This window comes from Suricata suricatta, chromosome 4 (assembly GCF_006229205.1).
Source record: "Suricata suricatta isolate VVHF042 chromosome 4, meerkat_22Aug2017_6uvM2_HiC, whole genome shotgun sequence".
NCBI lineage: Eukaryota > Metazoa > Chordata > Mammalia > Carnivora > Herpestidae > Suricata > Suricata suricatta.
In genome coordinates, this window is record NC_043703.1 from 113,714,623 (window position 1) to 113,727,724 (window position 13,102).

The following is a 13,102-nucleotide window of genomic DNA, read 5'->3' on the forward strand; positions in this document are numbered from 1 at the left end:
TAGAGATCAAGAATGTGGACTCCAGAGCCAGACTGTGTATTCAAATCTCAGCTCTACCACATTCACTATGTGAATTTAAGCAAGTTTCCTAATCTTTCTGTTTCTATAAAACAGGGATAGGAATGACTACCTCAGAAGGTTACATTAAGGACCAGATGAGATAATCTATGTCAAATGCATGGCATGTAAAGTGCTCAATGTAGAGGCTTCTGGCTGGCTTAATTGGGAAGGGATGCAACTCTTGATCTTGGGGTTGTGAGTTCGAGCCCCATGTTGGGTACAGAGATTACTTAAAAATAAAATATTTACTGGATGCCTGGGTGGCTCAGTCAGTTGAGCACCCAATTCTTGATTTTGGCTCAGGTCATGATCCCAGGGTTGTGGGACTGAGCCCCAAGTTGGGCTCTGTACTGAGCATGGAGCCTGCTTGAGATTCTCTCTCTCCATCTGCCCCCTTCCCTGATTCCCACTAAATGAAAGAATGAATATTTTTTTAAATAAATGAATAAAATAAAAAATAAAGTGCTTGATATACACACTACTCATCTTCTCATCATTACCAGTTGTATAAGGAGTGAATCATAGTAACAAAAAAGACTGGACAAGCTCCTACTTAGGTCCAAGAGCAGTGGGTAAGATACAGGTAAGATACTTATTCGGCTACATTTCCTGGCACTAGCCAGGGAACACTCAACCCCTCAGAAGACCATAACTAACCCATCACTCATTCATTTGGATCTAGGGAACAACTACTTCAGACAATAACCAGTACATGCTACAGTGTTAAGATGCTTAAAAGCACAATAAAGGGGCTCCTGGGGGGTTCAGTTGGTTAAGCGTCTAACTTTGGCTGAGGTCATAATCTCGTAGTTCGTGAGTTCCAGCCCCATGTCGGGGTCTGTGCTAAAAACAGCTTAGAACTTGAAGCTGCTTCAGATTCTGTGTCTCCCTCTCTTCCCCTCCCCTGCTCACACTCTGTCTCTCAAAAAATAAATTTAAAATGTTTAAAAAAAATTAAAAAGAGCACAAATAAAGTTTACATAGGTCTGAACCCAAGTGTGACCTTTAGATGTATGCTCACCTTAAGCTAGACAAAATGCAGTTTTTGTCCAGGCTCTCACCATCACCCTCAATCCATGCACAATGCAGTACAACGTCACGGTTAAGAAACAAGAGCTCTGAATGGGGTGCCTGGCTGGCTCAGTCAGTGGCAAGCAACTCTTGATTTCAGAGTTGTTAAGTTCAAGCCCCAGGTTGGATGTGGAGCCTATTTAAGAAAGAAAAAAAAGAGCAATGGAGTCAACTTCCCAGGTGCAAGTCACTTTTCGGTCATTTATATTTGCTGTATCACTTAGGCAAATTAACTTACCTCTTTCTAAATCTCTGTTTCTCCATCAACTTTAATTATAACAGTGACATTTGGTGAGCACTTTCTATGTGCCAAGCACTGTGCTTTACAGGGCTTACATCATTTAATCGTTACAACCTCATGAGACAGTTACTATTATGACCTTCATTTTACGGAAAAGGAGAAAGAGGCAGTTTTTTCACTCAAGACCACACAGCTAGTTACTGGCAAAGCTGAGAAGTTGGTGTAGAAAAGTCTGACCCCAGAGTCTATGCTCCTTACTCCTACACTGCTCTACTACTCACAGCACCAGCCTCCATGTGGTTGCCAGGCTGTTAAAATAAGACAATCTACATAAAGTGCCTGGTTCATCAGTTAGCCATTACTATTATTGCTGTTGTTACTATCATCAATCTCTCTGAGCCTCTTCAAATAGTACTTCCTGAACTCCAACTTCACCTAAAAGGAATGGTTGTTTGCCTACTTAGACACCAGCTCACTGGGCAGCTTGGGGTACAGTTCTAGTATTTCACTACTCTCATGTAATACAGGAGTAATTATCTGGGTAGAAACACAAAGAAATATTTTCTAAAAACCTGTTACTCTTTAAAATGTATACATATTAATGTATTTTTAAAGTAATCATTTTTAAATGTTTATTTAACCCTAAAGCCCAAACCCAACGCCCTAACATCTTTGTTTTTAAAAATAAAATCTTGGGGCACCTGGGTGGCTCAGTTGGTGAAGCATCCGGCTTCGGCTCAGGTCATGATCTCACGGTTCGTGTGTTTGAGCCCCACGTCAGGCTCTGTGCTGACAGCTCAGAGCCTGGAGCCTGTCTTCAGATTGTGTCTCCTTCTCTCTCTGACCCTCCCCTGCTCATGCTGTCTCTCTCTCAAAAATAAATAAAACATTAAAAAAAATTTTTTTTTAATCTTTATGGGGTGCCTGGGTGATTCAGTTAAGCGACCGACTCTTTTTGGCTTCAGTTCAGGTCATACGATCACGGTTTGTGAGATCAAGGCCCATGTCAGGCCTTGCTTATGATTCTCTGTCTCCCTCTCTAACCCTCCCCAGCTCACATACACTCTCTCTCTAAACAAATAAACACTTAAAAATATACAAAAAAATAAATCTTCACTACTCTCAGTAGAAATGAAATATATGCTGGGGCGTCTGGATGGTTCAGTAGGTTAAGTGTCTGACTTCAGATCAGGTCATGGTCTTGTGGTTCATGGGTTCAAGCCCTGCACTGGGCTCTGTGCTGAGAGCTCGGAGCCTGGAGCCTGCCTTCAGATTTTGCATCTCCTTCTCTCTCTCCCCTCTTCCACTCTCTCTCTCTCTCTCTCTCTCTCTCTCAAAAGTAAATAAACATTAAAAATAAAATTTAAAAAAAAAAAAGAGGGGCACTTGTGTGGCTCAGTCGGTTAAACATCCGACTTCAGCTCAGGTCATGATCTCACGGTTTGTGGGTTTGAGCCCCATGTTGGGCTCTGTGCTGACAGCTCAGAGCCTGTTGCCTCCTTCAGATTCTGTGTCTCCCCCTCTCTCTGCCCCTCCCCTGCTCATACTCTGTCTCTCTGTCTCTCAATAATAAATATACTTTAAAAAATGTTTTTAACAACAACAAAAAAGAAATAAAATATATGCTTCTTAAAAAGCTTTTTGGTGGCACCTGGGTGGCTCAGTTGGTTAAGCATCTGAATTTGGCTCAGGTCATGATATCACAGTTAGTGAGTTTGAGCCCCGCACTGGGCTTGCTGCTGTCAATGCAAAGCCTATTTCAGATCCTCTGACCCCTCTCTTTGCTCTCTGCCCCTCCCAAGCTCACACTCTCTAAAATAAATATACATTAAAACGAAAACACATTTTTTCAATGGTGGCTCAACTGGTTAAGCATCTGACTCTTGATTTCAGCTCAGGTCATGTTCTCACAGTTTGTGAGTTCAAGACCTGCATCGGGCTCTGTGATGATAGCACAGAGCCTGCTTTGAATTTTCTCTCTCTCTGCCCCTCCTCCACTAGTGCTCTCTCTCGCTCTCAAAATAAAAAAATAAAATTTTTAAAAAGTTCTTTCAAAATAGAAATATACAGTACTTATTAAAAAAAAAAAGAAATTGTCTTCAGGTTGCCTATCTCTCAAAATAAATAAACTTCAGAGGCACCTAGGTGACTCAGTTAAGTTTCTGACTTCAGCTCAGGTCATGATCTCATGATTCGTGGGTTCGAGCCCTACATCAGGCTCTGTGCTGACAACTCAGAGCCTGGAGCCTGCTTCAGATTCTGTGTCTCCCTCTCTCTCTATTCCTCCCCTGCTCTTTCAAAAATAAATAAAAGATTTTCTTTAAAGAATTAAATTTTAAAAAACACTTTATTAAAAAAAAAGAAATTGTTCCTTCCCTTTTCTACTCCTCCATTCTAGAAATTGGTAGTCATTTCATCCTCATAAGAAGTAAGACTAATGTCATTTATCATTATCTCCACTTGACAAGTGCAGAAACAGGTTCTGAGAGGTTCAAGATCAAACAGCTAGTAAATGGATGACCAGGGCTCTGGAAAAGAACTTTCGATATGGAGGAAGGTAAAGATAGTAAACTCCTTCACTTATCCTGAGAAGTGACTAAGACAGAGGTTCCTAGAAGATATCTAAAAAGAACCAAGACTGATAACAAGATTTTAAAGAAGCTCCTGCTCTAATAAGACAAGACAAGGCAGAAACTGTAACCCAAAAAGCCAGTAATGCAGTGAGCTATCATCAATCCTGCCCTCCCAGAAGCAGTACAAATTATTGATAAGCCTGACAAAGAAAAACTTCCTGTCTGAAGAGATCCATACCCTTGAATACCAGTCCTTACTTCCCCATTTCCAAAATGATGTATCACTTTACCCTGTTAGAGAGCACATTAAGTTCAAGTCAAAATAAGCATGTTTTAGACTGAACAACTTGAGGGCAGTAACAATATATTATTTATATTTATCTTTCCCTCTTATCTGGTACACAACCCCCTATACATTCAATACATTTTTGTTTAAAATGTGAATACATGTATTCATTCAACTGCAATGTGCTAGACACTATTCTAGGAGATGGTCATATAGCAACAAGCCAAAGTCCTAGTCATTAGGAAATTTACATTCCAGTAGCAGGTGACAAATAATAAACAGATTATAGTAGAGAGAGTCCCCAGTACAGTCCCCTGACACTTAATAGGCATCCCTCAATAAATATGTGAAGAATGAATGATGAAATATTACATCAAGCAGTGATAAGTTCTGTGGAGAAAAATACGGCAGGAAAAGGGAAGAAGGAATAGAGAGCAGAAAATGGCTTTTACTCTAAATAAGATGGTCAAGGAAAACTTCACAAACAAGGTAACAAAGCAGAAACCTGAAGGAGATAAGGGAGGAGGCCATACTGCTAACTGGAAGAAGTGTTCCCAGTAAAGACGACAACTAAGAAGTTCAATGCTTGGCATGGTGAAGCAACTACAAGGAGACCAATATGTCCAGAGCACAAAGTGATAAAAGATGAGGTCACAGCTGCTGGAGCAGAACTGAAGATGCTATGTGGCCTCCTAGACCATGTAAGGACTTTAATTTTTAACATAGGTGGGACCCAGTAGATAGTTTTCAGCAGAAGAGTGGAATGATTTGATATATACTTAACAAAATTACTCTGGTCAAATTAGATTGAGGGAAGACAATTTAGAAGGCTATTCTAAAAGTAGCAGGGTAGGTGGTGAGAAGTGTTCAAATCCTACATGTTTAAGGTAGAACTCATAGGAGTTACTACTAGATTAAAGGAGGAGAGCAAGAAAAGGATCAGAGTCAAAGGAGAGTCCTCCATATGCTCAATACAACTGAAACCAATAGACAATTGAGAGTTTTCAGGGTATAAATGGTATTTGAGGTCTTGATAGAGAACACATACAGAATGAGTATAAATGGAGAAGGGATGCAAGGACTAATCTGAGTACTCCATCATTAGAGGCTGAGGAGATAAGGAGGAATCAGCCAAAAGAGGGGTGGGGGGGGTGAGAAGAAGGGGCCAGTGAGGTAGACAGAGAACCAATGGAGTGACATCCTGGAACCAAATGAAATTAATGTTCAAGGAGGGAGTTTCAGGTGTTACAGGATCAAGAAGATGACTAAGAAATGACCACTGAATCTGTGTGCTATTTTCTTTCTTTTTTTTTTAATGTTTTATTTATTTTTGATACAGAGAGAGACAGAGCATGAGAGGGAGAGGGTCAGAGAGAGAAGGAGACACAGAACCAGAAGCAGGCTCCAGGCTCTGAGCTGTCAGCACAGAGCCTGACACAGGGCTCGAACCCACGAACGTGAGATCTGACCTAAGCTGAAGTCAGAGGCTTAACCGACTGAGCCATCCAGGTTCCCCATGTGTGCTATTTTCTAAGCACCTTCTTCCCTACTCCACACATAATACTTTTCTTCTTTTAGTCCAAGTAAAATCCCAGTATTGTCCAATGAATACATACAAGGTTTTTATTTAATGCTGCTATATCCATGTCTCAAAAAAGAAAAATCAATGTTCAATCTGGACACAACAGATTTTACATAGGGAATAATGTTAAACAAATGCTTTGTCTGGTTGAATTACTTGTCTAACAAAGTTCCCAACTAAATCTTGCTTGTGCTCAATAGGTGGGATCAGAAAAATGAGCTATTTAAATGTATTTATTTTGTTCTGCCATTAAGTAGCAATTATTCTTGAAATCCTTTCCATCTACCCTAACTCAAACATCCTAACCAGCTAAACAAAGTTCCTAAACTTCCATACATACACCCCCTTAAAAACAAAGCAGAACACAATCAAATCCAAAACTTGGATAAGAAAGGGATATGCTGGTGCACCTGGGTGGCTCAGTCAAAGGAGCATGCAACTCTTGATCTCAGGGGTTGTATGTTTGAGCTCCACGTTTGATATAGATTACTTAAAAATAAAATCTTAAAAAAGAAAAAACCAAAACAGGCCAGGTGGGGTGGGATATGTTATGCCTTGCACTTTCTTTATTTAAAAAAATTTTTTTTAATTTTTTTAATGCTAATTCATTCCTGAGAGACAGGGCATGAGTCTGGGAGAGTCTGGCAAAGAGAGAGAGGGAGACACAGAATCCGAAGAAGACTCCAGGCTCTGAGCTGTCAGCACAGAGCCCAACACAGGGCTCAAATTGCAAACCGTGAGATCATGACCTGAGCTGAAGCCGGGCACTTAACCGACTGAGCCACCCAGGCGCCCCTAACATCTTCATCTTAAAAGAGAATTACTGCTACAAAATAAGGACTTAGACTTTCTGTGCTCTTGTAAGCATGATCAAGTCTCAATAATGTACACTTCTAAAACAGAACAACAATCACCAAAAACTGGATCACGCAAACATCCTTCATACCTTCCTGAAATGGCTTCAACTTCTGAATGGACTGTGTACTCTCTGCCTTTGGGCCTTTGCTGACCTGCCTGGTGTTACCCTTTCCTGCCCTCTACCTTGTAATCTGCCAACTTGGAACTCAGCATAAATATCAACTTTGCTAGGTAGTCTTTCTGAATCCATTCCAAGGCTGAATCAAGGGTCCTCTTCTAAGCCTATAGCATCCTCTGCTTATTCATATTCTAATACCTTAATGCATTGTACTGCAAATCTGTTTGTCAGTGTCCCTCTCCATATCATAAACATCTTGAGGGCAAGAACAGGATCTCATTCATTTTTTTATCCTTAGTGTCTGAGACATAATAAGCAACCAATAAGTATTTGCTAACTGGGGTGCGTGGCTGGCTCAGTTGGTAGAACATGCAACTCTTGATCTTGGGGTAGAGAGTTCAAGCCCCACACTGAGAGTAAATTAAATTTAAAAATAGTAATAATTGAAAAAAAATTCACTGATTGAATGAATAAAATTTGACCTGGAATATTTTATGTGATTTTTATAGCACATTTTCCTCAATAAACCAATTGGACTGAGGCTAGTGCTGAAATTACTGGTTTCTAATCACATCCCCAGCTGATAGTAAAAACAAAGAAATTTTCCCTACTTGATATTTGGGGGAAAAAAAAGATTTAAAAAAAAAAGAGAGAGACATAGTGCTTCAGATCAGCTCAGGAGTTCTCATACCAGCTGCTCTTTCTTGGTGCAAGACAGCAACCTATGCTCCCCACAGCATATGAGGGGCAAACGGACCTCTGAATTGTTCTCTTCACATCCCTTCCACTGATCTTGTTTTCTCCTCTTCTCTCTGCCCTTGTCCTTCCTCTTTTCTTTGCTTTTTTCCTTCCTCATTTTCTATACTCTACATTTGTACTGTTCTCATTTTCCCTTTAGCTTTTTCTCTGTACTTCCTCCTCCATACCTTATTTTAGTCAGAGTAACCCTTGGGAATTCAAGGCATTACTTTCCCCAACTGGGAGAACTTCGACCAAGGATGTTACGGTATTTCGTGGTCACCTTTTAAGGCACACCAATATATTTCTGATGTTTTTGAGGAAACTCAATAATAATCCCATTTCGGCAGCACAGGGTCACCAGTATATGAGATTATTATTACTATCGTTCTCATCCACAAAGTGGGTAAGAAGTATATACTTTGTAGTATCCCAGAAAGTGACAGGGTAAAAATCCTCTCAATTTACTTAATTTCAAATAAAAGAAATATTAGAAGCTAAATCTGAAAGAGTAAGATAAAAAGAAGTGTTTTTTGGAAAACTGCATGTTGATAAAGCAAATTTTTAAAACTGCAGTACATTTGCTGGACAAGGTAGACTGGGGGGCGGGGGGATGTGGTCCCTGCCTCTACAGTCTCATTGAGTAATAATTCCCACCACTTCGCAAACCCATAAATATAAACATTAGAGAAAAAGAAGAGGTTTTCTTAAACCAACCAAAAGAATCAGGAACCTAACGTAAGTGGATGAGATGCTCTGGGGCACAAAAATAAAGGCTGGATTGAAAGCTTCAGAGTTAAAGATAAAACTACTCCATGTGTCAAAATCAGTGTAACAAGTAATCAAAAGCCAAGGAGAGAGGAACAATCCTCAACCAGAAGTCAAGGACCCAGCTCAGGTTCTGACAAGCTGTGTAACCTTGGGCAAGTCACTTCACTCCTCTGATCCATCGATAGCTCTTCCATAAAATAAGCATATTTATACTTTCCTGGCAAGGTTGTCTGTGATGATTAGCAAATAAGGTGAAATCACTTTAAAACATTCCATAAACATGCCAGTGTGAGGTAAAAGGAAGCAAAAATCCCTCCTCTGAATAGAATATAAATCCTGTGGTTCAATTTCCAAAGTCTAAGTCTGACTCACCTTCCCAAACTCATTAAACCCCTTAACTAACCTGCAGTCATTCAACTGGGAGAAGAGTCATGTGTGAGGCTCCAGGGGTGGGGCAGTGACTATTTAGTCAATTGTTCCATATCTCAGTGGCTTCATCTGTAAAATGGGTGGTGTGGAACTCACTCACGTATACACAAGATAGTGTAGGTCTGAGGAAGGGAGTGGAAGATTTACCATAAGTGAGTAAAACAGTTACATAATCCTCCCTCCACCTCCCTGAGATATCCAAGATCATCAAGTATCAGCACTCTTTGGATATAATTAGAAAAGATCATTTAATCTGTTGTTTTACCAATGGGAAAACCAAAGCCCAGTTTTGAACTGCTTTGTAGACTTCTCAGAGTTAGACAGTGGCAGAGCTGGAGCTAGGGGCCAGAGCCACAGATTCCCAAGTCCAATGCCCTCCTTACCAGATCTCTGGGTCATCCATGGCACCTATGCCCTGTACAACACACTATCAACACCAATGCACATTACGATTTAATTAACAGCTAAATGTGGCCTACAAGGGGAGTGGGAGCTGTAGGGCTTTGGGGGAAACAGGGAGGCTGAGAGCTGGGAGGGGGTGAGTAGAATCAGGGAGGTACTCAGATAAGAAAAAATTAATGGAAAATTTCAGGCAAAAAGGCTTAAAATAAGCAATCTTTGGAAGAAAGACCCAATGTATACAATTTTCCTTAGGGAAAATAAATATGTGGCAAATTTAGAGACCAGAGTATTTTGAATAAGGATATAATTTTCATTACACAGAATTTCTCTTGTTGCCTCTGTAACATTTGCTAATAATTTTAATTCTCTAAAAACCTGTCTCCTTAGAAGACAAAGCCATCTGCAGAGACCACATCTAGCTCAGTGGTAAATACACAGGCTCTGGCCTTAGATTGCCCAGATTTAAATCCATACTTCACTCTTTAATAACTGTGCCTTAGACGAAATCCTTCACCTCTCTTTATCTCTGTAAAACAGAAATTACATCACCTCCATCTCAAGAGTCCTGTGAGGATTAAATATGTATATTAATCATTTTGGTCACAACCTAATAATTGTTTGTCATTTTAGTTGTGATGTGCCTTTTTATTTCATGTAAAAGAATAGAAATTACCAAAGTACACTGCATATAATAAAAGTAAATACTATTTTGCAAAGATTTGGTTTCTGTTACATATACCTGTGCATATATAAGTTATTTTGTAGAAATGTATCTCTTATGATGGCTTGCTTTTAAAACTGTTGGGGTGCCTGCCTGGCTGGAGCATCTGACAATCAGGCTTCTTAGTTCAAGCCCCACAATGGGTATACAGATTACTTAAAAAATAAAATATTAAAAAACAAAAGAAAAGGTTACAGGGACTTCAGTGGCTTAGTCAGTTAACCAACCAACTCTTGATTTTGGCTCAGGTCATGATTTCATGGTTGGGTTCACGAGATCGAGTCCAGCTCCATGCTAACAGCACAAAGCCTGTCTATGATTCTCTCCCTCCCTCTCTCTCTCTCTGTCCCCCCACTACACCCCCACCTTGCTCAGGGGATCACTTGCACACTCGAACACTCTTTTTTAAAATAAATAAACTTTTAAAAAATGTGAGAGCCAATGAAATAACATACAGAATAAAGCTTCAAACAGTGCCTGGCACAAAGTTAGCACTTAATGCTAGTACTGCCATTGTTGCTATAATGTACCCACCAACTAAAGCTGTTTATAGAATTATACAAAGTAATGCAAAGGCACTTTGAAAACTATGATATAGGAAATTAACGTAAGTTAAAAGAAGCAAAAAGCCCTTCTCTCCATCTCTAACATCCACACAAGTAGTGCCCTGTTCAGGCACATATTCCTTGCTAGACCTACAAGTTATTTGTTACATTTAACTGAAGAATTCTCAGACTATGATTTACTTAACACTGTCATCCTCTGTCAATATTTACAGAGAAATGGAGGCTTGGCGCCAAAGTAAAATTATTTATATTTACTTGGTTGAGATACTGGGATGAGGAAGGCGGAAGTCGTGCCCATGGGTAGCTGAAGGAAGCAAGTGAGTCACACAGAGAAACTGCTTGCTCCCACAGACCCAGGCAGACTTGAATGTGCCACAGAGGAGGCTGGACTGACAGATAACTTCAGCCCCTGGGTAGGGCTGAATCATTTCCCCTCCCTATTCTCACCTAGATACCTCATTAAAAAAAATTTTTTTTAATAAAAAAAATAAATAAACAGCATTTGAGCCAAGGTATGTATAGTTCACACCAGGAAAGGCTGGGGATCGCCAAAAGATACAAACGGGGTGACGTTACCTGAGGGGTTCTTCTAAATGATAAGCTCACCTAAACGTTCAAATAGCACTTAAGCTTTAAAACCCTGACTTACATAAAAATTTGAAAAAGTGCTCACCATTAAGGAAATCAGAAGGTCTGGAATCCATCCTCCACACTGTGTGACCTTGAATTAGTCACTTCATCTCTCTGGGCCTAAGTGCACTGTCTGTTTTAAAAAAGAGAGAGAGAGAGAAATAACACCTACCTCAGATCATTATAACAATTAAAGACTGTATGCAGTAAAATGCTAGCACAGGACTTAACGCTGATAAAGCCACAGTAACATCTGTCCCTCCTCACTGAAAGTTAATACTATTTGTGGTAAACTGAGGTTCATCGGCCAGCTAGCCTCTGAAAATGGTCACAAATTGCTTCATGGAAATTCTGATAAAATTTTTAAGACCATTGCTTAGTCTCTCCAGCACATCAGCCTGTGCTAGACGCCTAGGAAATCAGTTAACTTCCCATCTTACTTCTTAAACCAGTGATTCCTAAATGCTTTGGTACTGGGGGCCCAAATTATCCACTGGTACTGTCCCCCATTACCCATTATTAAACTTTAGACTAATGAGAGACTCGGCATCACGCCTACACTTTACAGTTATGTGTTCCCTATTTCAAATTAATGTGAGACATGCATTAAAATTCGGCAGCTTAGTTTGGACCAGAGTAGTTAGAGCACTGGCTGTGAGGGAAAGGCGCTGGCCAACACGCACGGGGGGGGGGGGGGGCGAGCATTCTGGAGCTTTCGGGTTGACCCCAATTTCTCGTTGGCGACGAATCCAGGCCACCTGTCGCCATTTTGTGTTCTAGAAACATGGCGGCCCCCCGTGGGGAAGGAGAGGGCGGAGGGACCGCCACGTTAGCCGCTTTCCCTGATAGACCCTCAAGCACGTCGTGCACGCGTCTCTGTGTGCCTTTTCTGCGGGCTTAGCCGAAAGAGAGAAAAAGGGCTAGAAATAAACCTACACGAGCCTCCCAAACGACCTTTCTTTGGCGAGAGGAACGCGCGGTGACGAACCGGCAAGAAAGGCCTTCCAAGATGGCGGAGCCCGACAGGGGCCGCCCCCAAGGGGAGCGGGGAGAGGCGGCTGCACCATTAAGGGGAAATGGGGGAAACGCCGAAAGACAGAAGCGGGAAAATGAAGGGTGTGGGGGAAATCGCAATAACTCCCCAAAGCACTAGTCGGCAACCCTAACTAAATGCGGCCCCAAAAGGGTACACCATTGTTCTAAATGTCTGACGGGACTGCCACGACTAAAACGACACTAGAAGGTGGGGTTTCTGTAGGTTCAACCGAAAGAAACTTGCAAAATGCAAACAAAGCATTATGTAAATGGACGCCATTCTTTTTTTAAGGCCCTGTTTCCAACACTTCCCAGAAGTAATCAACAGAGCCATGACTCTGGCGGCGACAAGGGCGGGTTTCGGTCTTTCTCCTCACCGGCTGCACAGGGGGACCAGCACAGGGGTGGGGGGCTAATACGGGGCGCCAGGACGCCAGGGACGAAGGGGCCCCACGTGCCCACTCGCGCGCGCGCGCGCGGGCACGCGCCCACCACACAAGCCTCGCCTCGCTACCCCTCCCCCCCGGAAGACCGCAGGTGCCCCTCCCGTCTCCCCACACCCTCGCGCATGCGCCCTAGCCACCTCACGCGCACGTTTTAAACCGGCGGCGTCCCTGCTGCCGCCTGCAGTTACCGCCGGGGCTGCCCGTGTCGCTCCGCATCCAGGCCCCTTTTGTAAGGCGGGAAAATAATGTGTCGCACCCACTCACAACACTTAACATTCCTAAACATCTGCCGGTGCCCCTGGAGTTAATAAAATGCATGTTGGCTTTAAAACCTTGCCGGGCTCTCAGCATCTGCCTATTGGGGCTTTACTTTCCGTGCTAGACTGTTAAAAGAGTTTTTTAAAACTACCATGCGAAAGTTGGCGCAATCTTGTGACCTAAAAAAGATGGGTCCTCGGTTTTTTTCAAGGGGTCCTGCGCGGCAAGCACTTCCGGGGTCAGAGGGTACGCGGGGTTGAAAGCGGGCTTCCCGCCCCGCCCAGACCGCCGAGGCTGCCGCCGGAGTCGCCACCGCC

General features: G+C 42.0%; 1 long non-coding RNA gene across 1 annotated transcript in view; it reads right to left on the reverse strand.

Annotated features, from left to right (window-relative positions):
- The window catches only part of LOC115289921, a 75,758-nt gene extending 63,322 nt beyond the window's left edge, over positions 1-12,436 (reverse strand). The window contains exons 1-3 of the long non-coding RNA XR_003907873.1: positions 11,983-12,436; positions 11,090-11,179; positions 1,082-1,267 (exon numbers count right to left, since the gene is read on the reverse strand). This is a non-coding gene — a long non-coding RNA (uncharacterized LOC115289921). The remainder of the gene's footprint in view (positions 1-1,081; positions 1,268-11,089; positions 11,180-11,982) is intronic.
- Between the last annotated feature and the right edge of the window lie 666 nt (positions 12,437-13,102).